The sequence below is a fragment of the Wolffia australiana genome, chromosome 3 (genome assembly GCF_029677425.1).
Source record: "Wolffia australiana isolate 7733 chromosome 3, ASM2967742v1".
Taxonomy (NCBI): domain Eukaryota; kingdom Viridiplantae; phylum Streptophyta; class Magnoliopsida; order Alismatales; family Araceae; genus Wolffia; species Wolffia australiana.
In genome coordinates this window covers 6,952,501-6,965,388 of record NC_135837.1, presented here as the reverse complement: position 1 = coordinate 6,965,388, position 12,888 = coordinate 6,952,501, and the positions used below count along the sequence as shown (strand labels likewise).

Below are 12,888 nucleotides of genomic sequence, written 5' to 3'. Positions count from 1 at the left end.
AACTAGGCACGATCCTAGAAAGTAGGCACAACCCTATTTTCAAGGATAAGCTTGGTCATCCTACTTTCAAGGATGTACCAAGTCATCCTATTTTCTAGGATGTACTAAGTCAACCCCCACAATCGTGAAACCTAGGGCTGGGGGGTTTGACATTTACAACACAAAGCATGCATTGTCGTAAAAATTATCTACAGCTGTTATGGGTCCACTGTCAAATTATGATAGCTTAAAAAATCCTCTTTCATTGTTGCCCACGAGACTGATAGATGAATATGCGTACGGAAATAAATTTGTTTTCTTCTCCGCCGGAACCGCGGTCAGATATGAGAGAGAGCGGATGGAGGAGAATGATTAAGGCAAAGACAGGCAGAGAGAGAGAGAGAGAGAGAGAGAGAGAGAGAGAGAGAGAGAGAGAGATGAGTGGCCTATCGCAGCGCCGTCCAGTCCTTGTTTTCTTATGGGCGATGGGCAACGCGCTCAGTCTATGCCGACCGCCAAATCAAAAGAGACTGTGGGGCACCCAAGTCTCTATTTACTAGTTTTCTTCCCTGTGATTTGCTCTACATACAAAGACAAAGAACGTAAAATATCCGTGAAAACGATTTTTTTTTGGGGTTATATCACGGTGTGGCCCGAACTTTTTCGAAAATTCGAGTTACAGCCCTTTCTTTTTTTTTGCCGCGACACAGCCCGAAGTCCCCATTTGGTCCGCCGCCGTAGCCCGGCTGTGACGTGGAGTCTACGTGGCTGCCAGGTGGATTTCCGGCGTAGTCCACCTAGGCGGAATCCACCTGGCAGCGACGTGGATTCCACGTCACAGCGCGATTTGAAGAAAGAAAGATTTTAGTCCGTCCAATGTGAGTCACCGGGGAGAGAGCTCAGAAAGGCGGCGAAGGAGAAGGAGACAGTGGAGAAGGAGGAACAAAGGGCGTGAGGGAGAAGGGGCTTCTTCTTGGCTGTTCTTGCTGTCGCTTTCTTCACCTTCTCCGTCAAGAAGACGATCGCTACTTACATCTTCGGAATCCTTGGAATCTCTGGGATTATGAACCTTTGTCGATTGAGAATTTATTGAAAAAAATATTTCAAATTTCCTATCTCGGTTGATACCAAAATTTTCAGGCAAGAAAAGCAAGTGAGTTGGCTCTGAGCGACAACAAAATTTGCGAGTGGGTTGATTTACAAAACAAATAAAATACTCCAACGTAGGAGATTGAGTTCCCCATAGCCGCCGGGCTGCATTCTGTGCCAGGTGAGATGAACAACTATATTGCATCATGAGGTTTATTATTAATGAACAACATTTCAATAAAGTTAAACATTATTCTTGATTGGCAATTTGAATTTAAAATATGTTCTTGCTGGGTGAGAGCAGGGGATGGTGAAGGAGGCTTTGAAATGACGGGGAGCATGTAGTTTATCAGCTTATCAGAGAGCTGATGACGGGGAGCATGCAGCTCGACCATGCCTGGAGGTTGACCCAGCACGGATCGGAGGTGGCCCGGAGGTGGACTGCTTGGCTCGACCCTGCCCGCCCCCTTTGATGTGCCCGGGCGTTCAATGAGGCCATATCAATTTTGACGACATCTCGCAAGCATGATGGATCACTTGTATCGAATTGTGAATGAGGACGTATCATTTTCCCAGACTTGTGTATTATATTTTGTTCTGTGCCTCAATTTTGCGGTCGCGAGGAATATAATGAAATATGTTTTATTGGAAGAGAATTTCTTGGTTTATTGGAGAATACGTAATATAAGTAGTCATGACATAGGCCGATTTAGTTCCTAAGAACCTATTGGTTTATTGTGAATTCATGGGCCACGACGAAGAAGAAGGGCGAACAGGAAGGACGAATAAGTACCAAAATGCATGGATTAATCAACGGCGATTCAGAACGGCGAACATGAACAAGAATTCTGTGGAATTGGATAACAAAGTTTGTATCATCAACTGAGAACTGAATCCTGTTCTACAAATGTTCTGATAGGGTGAGCGATTAATAAGCTTGAGCGCGTTGTGGTTTTGTAGCCCAATTGTAACTTCACCGGCGATGGTCTTCGACAATTGGCAGATATGTAGCTTCCTGAGATCCCTGGATGATTAATGAAACAAGTTTATTGGTTAACGTTTGGAAAAAAACGATGAAACATGTAAACAAAGTTAGACATAAAATTGAAATTGTACTTGGCCTCCAGCTTCCATTCTTGGTTGGGTACATGTCTTCCGATTATGCCCATCTTGGTGGCAGAGGGAGCACGTCATATGCACGCCTCTCCTCGACAATCTTTGTACCGTGGGTTCTTTCTCAGCGACGTCAAACCTCCTCTTCAGCTTGGGCCTTCCAGGTTGTCTCCTCACAAGAGGAGGGAATACATAGCTCCCATCAACTTCACTCCGTAAGTTTTTTCCATTCATTGGCGGGATACCATAAGTATAAGCTAGTTGGTATACGTCTTTCTTGAACCATTCACTGACAAAAATGACGGGGTCCTCCTTGACCCAGTGAATGCAACATATAGCATGGGGGCATGGAATGCCCCTTAACTCCCTATATCCGCAACTACATGTTCTGTGAAGTAGATCGACCACAAATCTGCTTCCCAAGTCTGTGACCTCGAATTGATACTTCCTTGCATGCCTAAGAGTGCATCTCCTGGACTTCTTCTTGTTCTCCTCGACCACCTCCCTTATCCGAGGGCATAACGTATAACTTCTATTTGAAAACAACTCCCTTTTTTTTGCTACCCTCTGCATTACTGCACCTCTGATTTCCTCCAGCATGTCGACGATTGGCTTAGACCTGGCCTGCATGATGTAATTGTTGAAGCACTCGCAAATGTTGTTGTCAATCACCTCACACCTTGTGTCCTTAATAATGTACGCCCTGCAAAACTTCTTTATACCTATATATTGGAAGTCTTGCGCGGCTTGTGGGTTCATACTGCTCATCTCCCTCATCAGCCGTTGGAAATCTTCGTGCGTGGTGGCCTTCGTAGCTTTCCAGAATAAGTTCTTCAAAAATGTCGTGGAATGTCCTTTCTTCTTCCAATTCGCGTAGATGTGCCGAGCACAATTCCTATGCTCTGCATTGGGCAATAAGGAGGACACTGCATTTTTTCAGTCCCTACACAATGTTAGACGGTACACATCTATTAATGTACTACACGTGTTTGACAGTAAGCGATAAGAGTCCAAAGAAATAAATATCTATGGGCGAGTAAGTTAAGTACCTTCTGCTGATCGCTAATAATCGTCCAGCCATTTCCGTCCACCATTCCTAGATCATTCATCAGTAGCTGAATAAACCACGTCCACGAAGATTGATTTTCACCTTCAACTACCGCCCAGGCGATGGGGAACATTTGATTATTCTCGTCCTTGCCGACAGCACTCAATAGTTGGCCTTTCAGTTCGGTCTTCAAAAAACATCCGTCCATTCCAATGACTCGTCTACAGCCTTCAAGAAACCCTCTTGCTATCGAATCGAAACATATGTAGAGCCTCTTAAACCTAACCAAGGAATCTGGGGTCGCTCTATCAAGAACCAGCTCAAAAGTACCACGCCTATTTACCCTCTTTAACTCGGCAAGATATGCAGGAAGCATGTGATAATGGTCGTCCAATGTTCCTAGAAGCTTTGTGCGCGACTCGACTCTGGCTCTATAACATGTTTGTTTTGAAACAGTGATTCCTAACAGATCATTTATTTCCCGCATCATATCTGTCACCTTCAAATCCAAATTTTTTCAAATTTTCTCGAAGAAGTGTTTTGCAACCCAGTGATAATCAGCTTGGCTATTCCTCGTCGCCCTACTGCACATATGAGTATCGTTAAGCGTTTTCACAACAAACACCTCTCTCGTAGCATCCAAACTAGCGTATATCCTCCACGGTCAGCTTCCTTTGCAGACGACCTCAACTTTCCGGTCACCGGACCTCATAAAAGTGATGTTGAATCCGTTCCGAATAGCGTGGTCCTTCACAGCTGCCCTAAATTGCGACGCCGTTCAAACTTCATGCCCACCTGAAATATAAAACTCTCAGTGGGGCATCTCGGATCATACGTCTTGCCCCTGTATCTGTAACTTTGATTTTCATCATCGTCATCGATACCATCGGGGGTTAACATATCATCCCCTGAATCGTCATACTCGCTATGATATCCAACAACAAATGTTTGTTGTTGGACATTTTCGTTTCTATTTCCGTCGCCGTCTACCAATTCGTCATTCCATTCCTCATTGGAATATTCGTCTGGTGCACTTAAATACACGTCACTTTCCTCAACTTCCTTACAAATATCATATTCTGAGTCATCATCGCTATTATAATCAGAACCGAACACCTTGCACTCATCATCGGCCCTGTTAAGTGACGGATGGTAAATAGTAATTGAGCATGCGTTCACACCATAAATTTTCGGCATGCAGGTTTTAAAAAAATATAAGACACCGTAAAGAATAAGTGAATGTAAAAAACTGAAACAAGGTCCTGCTGAATAATCCGCAATAAACTGTAATCATGGTGAAAAACTGAATAACCCGTAATAAACAACCCGCAGACATATTTATAACTCTGTATAGAGTTCAACGCAAAAAAAAAAACATTACCAATTTTAAAAACAATTTGAATCATCAACGCGAAGAGGGTTAGTATTGCAATGTACAAATATATCTCAAATAACATTGGAAATAATAAAAAATAAAAATTATAAGACGTGCAGGAAAAATAAGTATAATAAAATCTTACATTACTTGAATCCAAGCGTCCCCTGTCGAAGAAGAGAAGAACGCCTAAAAGCGCAAAAAATAGATGACTATGATGAGAAGAGGACAACTATTCATATTTTTCAAAACAGAAAGCAAAACAAATTCAGAATAAATTAAATAGGGATCATACTTCTTGTTCTCATCAAAAGAAATGCAAAAGAAACACCATATCCTCCGCAATCAATAGAGAAACGCCAACATCTTTGTCAACGTGACTACTACGAATATCAACATTTACAAATATTTTAATGCTCTCTCTTCCATTCATGTAACTTTCTGTGTGAGAGGGAGAGAGGAAGTAAGAGGGAGAAACAAAGAGAGAGAGAGACAGAAGAGAGAAATTACACATGAATTCAACTCCCGAATCAATCAGAGATACATGTAAACTTCTCCACCGAAGAATACAGACAGTAATGAGAGAGAAAACAAGAGAGAGAATTGCACGAATGAGTTTAAAGCATGTATGCCAATGCAAGCTTCATTGCCTAAGAGAGAGAATTGCACGAGTGAACTCAAAACATCTATCCCAAGCGAGAGAAAGGAAATGCGGGAGAGATAACTTGTATGAATTATGATTGTCGCAAGAGAGAGAACGTCACAAATTTAAAAAATAAACATGGTAAGATAAAAAGAAGAGAGAGAAAGTTAAGTTTCACACCGAGTCAAAAAACGCAGCTCACCGTAAACATCATTTATGGCAGAGAGAGACTGAAATTTTCAAATGTCATTGTATCAGATGTTTAAACTGATAGAGAAAGTTACATGAGTGGAGTTTGAAAGTTTCACATGAAAGCAAAACTAACAGTCATAAATAATCTTCAATGAAGAGAGAGAGAGAGACTAAAATTATCCAATGTCATTGAACAAGATGTCAAAAATGATAGAGAAAGTTACACGAATGTAGTCTGCAAGTTTTACACAGAGACAAAAAACAACAGCCCAAGCGATTCTTCATTTAAGAGAGAGACTGCAATTTCCCAATGTCTTTTTAATCAAAAGAGCAGCTCAAGGAAATCTTCCTTTAAGAGAGAAAGAGATCGTAAAATTTTCAACTGTCACTAAACAAGATGTGAAAAATGAGAGAAAGTTGCAAGAATGGAGTTTGAAAGTTTTACATAGAGACAAAAAAACAGCCCAAGGTAGTCTTCATTAAAGGGAGAGAGACTGCACAATTTTCCAAATGTTACTGAACAGAATGATAAAAATTAATAGCAGCCCTGGGTAATCTTTATTTAAGAGAGGGACAGAGAGAAGAAATTTCAAAAGTCATTGGACAAGATCTTAAAATTGACAGAGAAAGTTACATATGGGCTTCAAGAGAAAGAGAGAAGATCATCGGTATTTTGAGAAGCAGTAATGCATGTCCATCTAGAGAGAGAGAAAGCAACCCAAATGTACCTACAAAAAGTAGTAAACCATGAAATCTAGAGAGAGACAGAGGAAGTTACATGAATGGAATAGAGAGCATTAAAATATGGGCTTCTAAAGAAAGAGAGAAGATCATAGGTATTTTGAGAAGCAGTAATGCATGTCCATCTGAAGAGAGAGAAAGAAACCCACATGTAGCTACAGAAAGCAGTAAACCATGAAATCTAGAGAGAGACAAAGAAAGTTACATGAATGGAATAGAGAGCATTAAAATATGGGCTTCAAGATAAAGATAGAAGATCATCGGTATTTTTGAGAAGCAGTAATGCATGTCCATCTCGAGAGAGAGAAAGAAACCCACATGTAGCTAAAGAAAGCGATAAACCATGAAATCTAGAGGGAGACACAGAAAGTTACATGAATGGAAGAGAGAGCATTATATTGAACAGATGTTCGCTCTGGTTTTCTACGACTTTTCTAGTTAGCAGATTAGTGGCCCTGAAGGGCTATAGAAAGTGTTTTACTTCAGGTGGACGCTGATACGAACCTAGCTGTTCTATTCGGTAGAGAAAGGAAGAAGACAAAACTGGCTCAGTGTATTTGGGAAGAGGAACATGCAGTTGGATGAACATTGTCGGTGAAAATATAAGGTGGAATGTGCATAAAACCGTCCAGACTAAATGCCCTATAGATCGCCGAAGTGACGAAGCCAAAAGGGAACGAGCTGCCTAATAACAAGCTTAGTAGGGACATAGGGCCAAGAACCCTACCTCGTGGAACTCCCGTAGCCAAGAAGAAGCTCGCAACGATTCCCGTAGCCAAGAAGAAGCCCCTTCTCCCTCACGCCCTTTCTTCCTCCTTCTCCACCGTCTCCTTCTCCTTCGTCGCCTTTCTGAGCTCTCTCCCCGGTGACTCACATTGGACGGACTAAAATCTTTCTTTCTTCAAATCGCGCTGTGACGTGGAATCCACGTCGCTGCCAGGTGGATTCCACCTAGGTGGACTACGCCGGAAATCCACCTGGCAGCTACGTAGACTCCACGTCACAGCCGGGCTACGGCGGCGGACCAAATGGGGACTTCGGGCTGTGTCGCAGCAAAAAAAAAGAAAGGGCTGTAACTCAAATTTTCGAAAAAGTTAGGGCCACACCGTGATATAACCCCTTTTTTTTGCCTTGTGTTGTATGGTGGACGTTAGAAAACTAAGAAAACCTTTCGTTAATGTTGATGCAGACTGTATCAAGACACTGAGAAGTTGGTGTTAAATAAACGCCCTACAGAAGTATTTTTATTTATAACTCAAAATGTCCATGATACCTGTGATTGATACCAAAAGTTCTACCACGCAAGATTTATGAAAAGTAGAAAGCTTTTCATACCCTTCCACTTCTCGTGAAGGTAGTATACGCAGTGGTCAAAACTACTTCTCTATTGCCATTTTTCTTGAACTTTGTACACGAAGAGAAATAAACAAATCAAATACATAGTAGAAATAGCCTTTATCTGTTTACGTCCCCATGCACACTAACTTACCAATTTAAGGCGAGGAAGCGAGACAGGGAGAGAACAGCCGTGGAGATTGTCTCTCTATCTAACCATCTTGGCAGTAATTGGTCTCACTTAACCCATTAAATTAGTTGGATGGATTGATACTGCGTCCTTCACTTTCTATGTGCCACCAACAAACACATAAAGATAAGGAGGTAGCGGCGGCAGTCTTTCTCCACCCACATGTCACCTAGACCCACATAAAGAGACTGTGATCCTCGTAGACCCCGTAAATTGTGCCTCTCTATTCGTTGGATTCTCTGAGCTTATCAAAAGAGCCTCACAGAAATACAGTCCTTTTCATCCATCTGTCTACCTCGACGCAGAGGGATCAAATAGCGTGTGTGTGCACTTTGCTCTATCTATTCAAGACATTACTGGAAGAGGGATATGAATAGCTCTCTAATCTATTCATCCGTAAATCTTTCTTTCGTTCATTTTATCTATCTGCTTACCCATCGCCCGCAATCTCTCTTGGCCCGACCTTGTTTAAAGGGGTAAAGTGGCTCTGGCGGATGGCAGACGGTAGGAATAAAGTATAGAGTGGCGCCCACCGGGGGGGTGCACCTGGTCAAGTAGGGTCCCCATCATCTTCTCAGAAATCATTGCTTCGGGAACTCGGAGAAGCTACGAAGTTAAACGTCCTCTACTCCTCGCCATTCTCCAAGTTAGCCTTTATCTCGACCCTGCTCAGGAAAACGATGGAAAGATCAGTCAGACGCATTAGACACGGTACAAAATCCTCACTGCGTGCGACGGACAACGTATATTTTCTACAGATTTCACTTCGTACTGGCTCGCCAGCTATCAATCTAAATAAACGAATTCCTAGTTTCTTACCTTGGCTCGCTCTTCCCTAATCATTACGTCACACACAAACTCTCTCTCTCTCTCTCGTAAGATATATCTTCTCGCTCATCCTTTCTGTCATCCTTTCTCTCTCTGTCGCTTTGTCCCTCTGATCTCTCTCTTCGTCATCCTTTCTCTCTCTGTCGCTTTGTCCCTCTGATCTCTCTCTTCGTCATCCTTTCTCTCTCCTCTCTATCCCTCTATTCTCTCTCTCTTTGTCTATCTCTCTCTCTCTGACTATCTTTCTCTCCATTCTATCTCTCTCTCTGTCTATCTCCCTCTCTTTCTCTCTATTCTCTCCCTCTCCCGATATATATCTCCCTCTCGATCTCTGACTCTCTTTTTCTGTACTCTCTCTCTTTCGCTTCATCTGCCCTCTCTCTGGCTCACTTTCTCTCTATTCGCTCTCTCCCTCTCGCGGGTCTATCTCCATCTCTCTCTCTCGCTCTCTTTCTCTATATTCTCTCTCTCTCTCTCTCGCGGTCAATCTCCATCTCTCTCTCTCGCGGTCTATCTCCATCTCTCTCTCTCGCTCACTTTCTCTCTATTCTCTCTCTCTCTCGCGGTCTATCTCCATTTCTCTCTCTCGCTCTCTTTCTCTCTATTCTCTCTCTCTCCCGATAGATCGATGTCTACCTCCCTTTCTCTCTCTGGCTTACTGAGCTAATACAGACTTTTCCTGCTCTCCTTTTGAGCCCACGATGACTCAATTTCTGGATCCACCCCAAATTGGACACAGACGGACCCAAAATGTGCATCATCCTTGGAAAACTTCATTTGTCATCGTCATCTCTCCGGTATTTTTTCATGGGGATCTTACCGCCGTCCTTTGACTCATCAGCCAAAACGTAACAATCATCTTCATCATTATTAAGCATCAGCCAAAACGTAACTCATCAGCTCTTAGTGTTGTTTCTGTTGGCACAGACCAACGAAACGCCCAGTTTTCATTCCCGGTATTTTAAGTGTAGAACACTGTTCTATCACATGCAAAAAGAAAGCTTTGTGGAACGAAATCGACTTGTCCGCATCAATTTAAAGAACTGCTCACCGCTTTTTTTAATTCTTAATAATTTTAGTGAGAAAATATCTGTGGGGTGTTGGATAGAACTCCAGGAGACAACACAAGGGCCCCTTCTCACTCACACAGAAAAAGAAAGGAAAACACTTGTTGCTGTATTTCATCTTTGATCCACACAGGTATTTATACAACTCAGGGGGCTACCACCTTGGTAAGACACTTAACTACCATTCAGTTAGAGTCACATACCTGTGATTATCTCAGCCATCCATTCAGAAACAGAAAACCTATCTTGAAACAGAAACAACAACAAAAACAAACTGTTCTTGTAACAGATTCCTTCTAGATTACCTCCTTCAATCTCCCCCTTAATCTTGAAGCCTAATCCCATTCTGAACTCCAAGTCTTGTTCATCTGCGATGGCCCACAAGAGAGCAGATACATGCTCCTGTCCTGTATCCATTAGATTGGCCCTTCCATCTTGCTTGTCTTCAGCGTCGTCACTGAGACAGTCTTCCACCTTCGGGTTCTTGTACTCTCGCTTCAACACATGAATGCGAGCTTGCTTTACTCGGTCAACACCGATGTTCATCACTCGAAGAGTCTCCCACGTCTCACTCGAGCTTCTGTCTTCGTCCAGCTGAAGCTGAAGATCTTCAGAAATCGTTCCGAAAATGGTCGCCATAGCAAGACGATCCTTCGTTCTTGCCACATCATCCTCGATGACGGCGCTCCACAACCCGTACCCCTCGAGCAATATATTCATCCTCTTCGCCATAGAGGATAGTTCGTCCCTAGAAAGAGTAGGGAAGGCACTAGAGACACCCAACATACCCGTCGCTCTGGGCACACCTATGTTGACTCCGTCTCCGTCCACACAGGACCCTTCACCAGCCTCTAATACCGGCACCGCCTCGTCTCGGCATGGCCACGCTTCTAGGGCCACGAACCTTGCTCTGATACCACTTGTTGGATAGAACTCCAGGAGACAACACAAGGGCCCCTTCTCACTCACACAGAAAAAGAAAGGAAAACACTTGTTGCTGTATTTCATCTTTGATCCACACAGGTATTTATACAACTCAGGGGGCTACCACCTTGGTAAGACACTTAACTACCATTCAGTTAGAGTCACATACCTGTGATTATCTCAGCCATCCATTCAGAAACAGAAAACCTATCTTGAAACAGAAACAACAACAAAAACAAACTGTTCTTGTAACAGATTCCTTCTAGATTACCTCCTTCAATCTCCCCCTTAATCTTGAAGCCTAATCCCATTCTGAACTCCAAGTCTTGTTCATCTGCGATGGCCCACAAGAGAGCAGATACATGCTCCTGTCCTGTATCCATTAGATTGGCCCTTCCATCTTGCTTGTCTTCAGCGTCGTCACTGAGACAGTCTTCCACCTTCGGGTTCTTGTACTCTCGCTTCAACACATGAATGCGAGCTTGCTTTACTCGGTCAACACCGATGTTCATCACTCGAAGAGTCTCCCACGTCTCACTCGAGCTTCTGTCTTCGTCCAGCTGAAGCTGAAGATCTTCAGAAATCGTTCCGAAAATGGTCGCCATAGCAAGACGATCCTTCGTTCTTGCCACATCATCCTCGATGACGGCGCTCCACAACCCGTACCCCTCGAGCAATATATTCATCCTCTTCGCCCATAGAGGATAGTTCGTCCTAGAAAGAGTAGGGAAGGCACTAGAGACACCCAACATACCCGTCGCTCTGGGCACACCTATGTTGACTCCGTCTCCGTCCACACAGGACCCTTCACCAGCCTCTAATACCGGCACCGCTCCTCGTCTCGGCATGGCCACGCTTCTAGGGCCACGAACCTTGCTCTGATACCACTTGTTGGATAGAACTCCAGGAGACAACACAAGGGCCCCTTCTCACTCACACAGAAAAAGAAAGGAAAACACTTGTTGCTGTATTTCATCTTTGATCCACACAGGTATTTATACAACTCAGGGGGCTACCACCTTGGTAAGACACTTAACTACCATTCAGTTAGAGTCACATACCTGTGATTATCTCAGCCATCCATTCAGAAACAGAAAACCTATCTTGAAACAGAAACAACAACAAAAACAAACTATTCTTGTAACAGATTCCTTCTAGATTACCTCCTTCAATCTCCCCCTTAATCTTGAAGCCTAATCCCATTCTGAACTCCAAGTCTTGTTCATCTGCGATGGCCTACAAGAGAGCAGATACATGCTCCTGTCCTGTATCCATTAGATTGGCCCTTCCATCTTGCTTGTCTTCAGCGTCGTCACTGAGACAGTCTTCCACCTTCGGGTTCTTGTACTCTCGCTTCAACACATGAATGCGAGCTTGCTTTACTCGGTCAACACCGATGTTCATCACTCGAAGAGTCTCCCACGTCTCACTCGAGCTTCTGTCTTCGTCAAGCTGAAGCTGAAGATCTTCAGAAATCGTTCCGAAAATGGTCGCCATAGCAAGACGATCCTTCGTTCTTGCCACATCATCCTCGATGACGGCGCTCCACAACCCGTACCCCTCGAGCAATATATTCATCCTCTTCGCCCATAGAGGATAGTTCGTCCTAGAAAGAGTAGGGAAGGCACTAGAGACACCCAACATACCCGTCGCTCTGGGCACACCTATGTTGACTCCGTCTCCGTCCACACAGGACCCTTCACCAGCCTCTAATACCGGCACCGCTCCTCGTCTCGGCATGGCCACGCTTCTAGGGCCACGAACCTTGCTCTGATACCACTTGTTGGATAGAACTCCAGGAGACAACACAAGGGCCCCTTCTCACTCACACAGAAAAAGAAAGGAAAACACTTGTTGCTGTATTTCATCTTTGATCCACACAGGTATTTATACAACTCAGGGGGCTACCACCTTGGTAAGACACTTAACTACCATTCAGTTAGAGTCACATACCTGTGATTATCTCAGCCATCCATTCAGAAACAGAAAACCTATCTTGAAACAGAAACAACAACAAAAACAAACTATTCTTGTAACAGATTCCTTCTAGATTACCTCCTTCAATCTGCCCCTTAATCTTGAAGCCTAATCCCATTCTGAACTCCAAGTCTTGTTCATCTGCGATGGCCTACAAGAGAGCAGATACATGCTCCTGTCCTGTATCCATTAGATTGGCCCTTCCATCTTGCTTGTCTTCAGCGTCGTCACTGAGACAGTCTTCCACCTTCGGGTTCTTGTACTCTCGCTTCAACACATGAATGCGAGCTTGCTTTACTAGGTCAACACCGATGTTCATCACTCGAAGAGTCTCCCACGTCTCATTCGAGCTTCTGTCTTCGTCAAGCTGAAGCTGAAGATCTTCGG

At 43.6% G+C, this 12,888-nt stretch overlaps 1 long non-coding RNA gene across 2 annotated transcripts; it reads right to left on the bottom strand.

Moving 5' to 3' along the window:
• Window positions 1-1,873: 1,873 nt before the first annotated feature.
• On the bottom strand, window positions 1,874-4,741 carry LOC144701490 (uncharacterized). Of its 2 annotated transcripts, none has more exons than XR_013581008.1 (3): window positions 3,231-4,741; window positions 2,185-3,124; window positions 1,874-2,092 (listed from the first exon to the last, which is right to left on the bottom strand). It is a non-coding gene; the product is annotated as an uncharacterized LOC144701490 (long non-coding RNA). The 2 variants fall into 2 exon arrangements; XR_013581009.1 differs by having other exon boundaries at window positions 2,185-3,083.
• Between the last annotated feature and the right edge of the window lie 8,147 nt (window positions 4,742-12,888).